At 41.4% G+C, this 5,047-nt stretch overlaps 1 long non-coding RNA gene across 1 annotated transcript in view; it reads right to left on the bottom strand.

The window, feature by feature from the left end:
* The window catches only part of LOC108787694, a 22,932-nt gene extending 18,241 nt beyond the window's left edge, over window positions 1–4,691 (bottom strand). Inside the window, exons 1-2 of the long non-coding RNA XR_001941283.1 lie at window positions 4,677–4,691; window positions 4,066–4,071 (exon numbers count right to left, since the gene is read on the bottom strand). This is a non-coding gene — a long non-coding RNA (uncharacterized LOC108787694). The remainder of the gene's footprint in view (window positions 1–4,065; window positions 4,072–4,676) is intronic.
* Between the last annotated feature and the right edge of the window lie 356 nt (window positions 4,692–5,047).

Here is a 5,047-nt window from a genome sequence, read left to right as displayed (position 1 = left end):
TTTATTTACCTAACTACAAAGAAAAATATAATTTATTTACATATTATATTACATACTTTATATAAACATAAATCAGTCAATAAAATAATTGGATGGCAATATGTGTGGTTTAGGAGGATGGCGAGCTTACAATCTCATTATACATTGTATGGGAATTGCATAAAAGGTGGAAAAGCTTTACTGAAAACATATGCTTTGCACAGTACTGCTGTCCCCGAACTCCAACTTTCCTATTACCTTTCATTCCCATAAGCCTGTTTTGGACATGCTGTTGATATAATATCAGGTTGCATATCACGGATGTGCTTGATAGGACTCTCCAGCATGTGAAGTGCTACCTATACTTAGAATGCTGCAGCTGATAGCTGTTATCAGTGAACAATCGCCCTTTTAAATGAGCTTGTTTAAAAAAAATAACGCTACATTTAGAGCATAATACCATCTATTTTAGTTTGAAATGACACTTGGCTATTAAATAGAACCTCTTGATGAAATACATTGAACAGAGAGCAGAATACAGTGATTTCTGGGAAAAAGACAATTGTCTCAAGAATATCCAACTTTCTTATTTATGTAGGAATAAGTAATACAAGAAATGGTATAGTGCTGTCAAGAATCTTAACAGCAGGTCTGACAATTGAAGATGGAAAACTAAGGTTCATCAAATAGCTATATGAAAAATGGAGCCTCTGCAAAATCAAAGAAGCTATCTGATGTTTCGTCTAGTCTCTGCAGACTGCATACAAAAATAGTGTCTCTAGTTCAAGAAAATGCATTTGAATATACTTTATGTATGTGCTGTATGTATTTCACGCTGAATTAGCCTATTTATTATTATTATTATTATTATTATTATTATACAGGATTTATATAGCACCAATAGTTTGCACAGCGCTTTACAATATAAGGAATACATTACAATCACAATACAATTCAAGACAAGATGGTAAGGAGGGCCCTGCCACTGAGGGCTTACAATCTAAAAGGGAGGGGCAAGTGATACATGAGGAAGTAGCTGTGCGGATTTGATTGTTTGAGAAAGTGATTGTTCAGTGGTTAGGTTGAGGTGGGATAGGCTTCCCTGAAGAGATGAGTCTTATGGGATCGCCTAGAGGCAGTCAGTGTGGGAGATAGACGGACAGGTTGGGGTAGAGAGTTCCATAGCATGGGATAGACTCTAGTGAAGTCCTGGAGGCGAGCATGGGAGGAGTTGATGAGGGAACTGGAAAGCAGGGGGTCTTGTGAAAAGCGGAGGGGACGCTTAGGGTAATACTTTGAGACCAGGTTGGAGATATAGCTGGGGCTAGAGTTGTGGATGGCTTTGTACGCGGTTGTTAATATTTTTTATTTTATCCTTTGGGCTATTGGAAGCCAGTGCAGGGATTGACAGAGGGGGGTTGCAGACACTGAGCGGTTGGTTAGGTGAATGAGTCTAGCAGCTGCATTCATGATAGACTGAAGTGGGGGATAGCCTGTGTAGTGGAAGGCCAATGAGTAGGGAGTTGCAATAGTCCAGACGAGATATAACAAGGGAGTGGATGAGTCATTTTGCGGTTTCCTTGGTGAGGAAGGGGCGTATTTTGGAGATTATCTTATGAGTTTTTGACTGATTGCCCTTCCTTGTCTGTATTTGTCCATCTTTTTTTCCAGTTAAAGAAACTCATCAATCTCGCAGATACAAGCAATGAAGAATCAAGAATTTTAAATTCAGCGTTTTTTCTTTCCATAAATTATGTTTTATTCACTTGCACTGTGTCTTTGAACTTGCTAAAAACTTTACTACTCCAGGAAGGGGTAATTTCCCTATAGCACTGTCCCCTCTTTCTTTGCACATCATAACCCTCTTATTTTCTGAGAGTGCACTACCTATGCTGACCCAGCTCCTCCAACTTCTCTTCACCTCCCTACATTACCTTTTATGTAGCTTCTGGAGGGGGAGCAAAGGAGAATACTATAAAATGGCACTTGAGTGACAGCTCTGAGTCTGCTGGGGCTGTTAACATTACATCCGAGATAGTGGAAACCAGAAGCAGTCTTAGGACTTTTGGATGTCTACATAATGGAGGCTTTTACAGGTCATCAGCATTGAAGGCTTTTTTGAAAAGAAATGGTCAAACGACAGGGTCTCTTTAAAGCTGAACTCTGGCCAAACTGCCAAACACAAATTTGAGATATGTATATGGTAACTGTTTTACCTTCCAGAGGATTTGTGAAATGTTCAGCTTAAAGATCAAGAAAGCCTTGTCAGAAAGCTTAACAAGATCCTGTACTCCCAGTCTACACGTAGACTATACTGCAGTTCAGCAAGATCCTGCGTTAAGCCCACCCCAGCTTGTGAATGGGCAATGAAGCTGTAGTGGTACAGTATAGGTCATTACTGTGCTTTAAAGTCTGCTGGCAACTGCTTGCCAGTCTGCAGGAAGTTGACTCTGCTTCTTCTGCCCTCTCCCATGGTGGCTCCACTGGACTTACTCACCTAGACCCAGTAGATGCAAATCGACACAACCACTCTAATAGCAACACCTTTCACCTTGTATTTTCCTGACTCATTTCAATTTCTCAAATACCCATTTTTCTCTCTCTGTCCACAACCTTATCAGTTTCACGCTCACACTGTCCTCAAACTCCATATATCTCCAAACAGAAAACAGTTACTCATAGAATCCTTTGCCACTTCAACCCTTGTGTTCTCTATTCTGCTACTGACTACCTCAATGACAAAATCTCTTATCTGTCCTTCCCTGCTCTCTTAGGAACATCATACAGTCTGTTATGTGCATAAGTGTGCACGTTTCACTGCATGGATGCTTAAACAGATGCTTAAACAGACAAGAAATATTGCTTGCACAGACACACAATAGAGCACACACATCATTACAGATTCACAAACATGTGTGCACTCCTACCACTTACATTGCTGCCAAACATGCTATTTAAACCTGGGTTCTGCATAGCCTTATGAATGAACGATCTTTCAGTCAGTATTTTTGTGACCTGTGATCTCTAATCCTGGACTTGTGCTTGGCTTTCTTTGCTGACCTGGTTTCCATTTGCCCTGCTTTTGGATTCTCCTTATGCTTATGATTACCGTTCTGTTACTGACCCCAGACAGGAATTCTGCTGTGTACTTTGCAGCCTGCATGTTGCCATCCTTTGCTTGTCTCCAACCTCGATTTGGCTCCTCGCTACTCCTCTGTCACTTTCCCTGGTCTGTGACCTGACTATTTGAACCTGGTGTTTCCTCAGCAGATAGCTAGGTGTACACCTGCACATCTGATACCAGCGCTCCCGAGTTCAAGTCACCAGTTTCTGCACCTAGGCACTTGTGGCCTTCCTTCACTCTTGCAGGCCATGTCTCAGGTTTGATGAGTACTCAGACAGGAATTGTGCAAATGGCCACCGTCGTCATCTCCCTTTACAGGTACGTGACAACCTTACTATTTCTCTCTAAAGCAGCTTGCTCTTATCTTTCCTGGAAACACTTGCTCCCCTTTCTACACACAGAATTAGGCTCTGACTGCCAAAACCCTGGGATGACTAGAAGTTTAAAAAGTTTAAAAAGGAGTCAGGCACTTTAAAGAGGACCGGTGGGTCAGAAGTGGTAATGTTTAAAGTGTAAGCCAGGAGGAATGTGTATCTGCATCCACGTGTGTGCACCTTAATCAAATATATTATATGTTGTATTCATTTAATATCCTGGACCTGTACAAGGTTTCAAAAGAATACCACAATGCTAAAAGTTCCTCTATAACAACCTGTTATTCAGTCCACATACTGATTAAATTCATACGCTTTGAAAATATGTCAAATTGTTAAACTCAACCAAGAATAGGAAATGTTTCTAAAGTCTATATAGTTCTTTGTATGGGTGTGAATTAGTGAGGCATTTCTAAAGTGCTTGAAACATTTTTAGTGAATCACCCTGACTATATTGTGCATATCATTCAATTGAATGACGATATAAACGTGTTATCTAATACTGTAAACAGACAGTAACATCTCAGTCATTCATTACCTTGAACTCTAGAACAAAGGTTTACTGAGTGGCAAGCTTTCAAACTGCACTGTTTTCTCTCCACTGCTCACAATTGTTTTAAAATACTTTAGCGAATCCTTAAGGTTTTATTATTGCGCGAATAGAACTCCCATGATAATGGTAAGTGGGAAGAGGTTAAGACGAATACTATAGCACAACCAGAGCCACATCATATTGGTATTGTTTACTGGATACTGGCATATATAATAATGAAAAAAACTGAAAGAATGTTTGAAGCCTGAAAGATGTACGTAGCGTTATTCCCTAACAGCCTTGCTGTTGTCGTGTTTTGCTATTCTGTAAGGCCTCTTCTGGAACCTTGTACCTTGTTTTGTGAGAGGTGTGTGGTAGAGGAAGTTCTGTCTGTCTTGCTAGCTGGCCAACTCCTGCCGAGTTCGCCACAAGTGAGTGGGACTAGGCTTTGACAAAACAGATGAGCCTTAATCTACGATGGTCCTTTAGTAGCCCTTTGGGAGAAGTCCTTAGATTGTGAACAGGCTGTCTGCCTGTTGTGAGGCATCAGGGCCGGAGGGCTAGGTCCTCGCTTAGACAGTGTGCCTGGAGAGAGGCCCTAGGCTGTAGCCCCGGCCTAGAGAGTGTGACCCTCTGTTCAGTCTGAGTTCCTGGAGGCCATGTGAACCTAAAGAGTACTGTTAGAGTAGAGAGCTGTGAAGCGGAGTAACGCTGGAACCTCCTGTTTTGTGGCTACTGCACTCCAGTGGATTATGTGTAAACTCCTGAGTGCCGAGACCCACCCAGTAACTGTTAGCTAAGGAGCTGTAGGATCCCCTAGAAGAGTTTTGGGTATTCCACCTCCTTTTTACCAAGTTGTAATAAAGAGTTTGTAACTGTATTCAGGAGTGGGCCCGCATTCTTCTTCAAGAGAAAGTAAGTGATATATCTGTGGACAATTGTAATAGGGAGTCCTACTTGTAATACGAAAAACCTTTAGGTGCAGGCACGTAAGATGTAAAGACTCAGAAAAGTAGATGTAACTCCCACTCCGCAGAG

Source organism: Nanorana parkeri, unplaced genomic scaffold (assembly GCF_000935625.1).
Source record: "Nanorana parkeri isolate BGI_ZX_2015 unplaced genomic scaffold, ASM93562v1 scaffold279, whole genome shotgun sequence".
NCBI classification, from domain to species: Eukaryota; Metazoa; Chordata; class Amphibia; order Anura; family Dicroglossidae; genus Nanorana; species Nanorana parkeri.
This window is presented reverse-complemented; position numbering and strand designations above follow the sequence as displayed.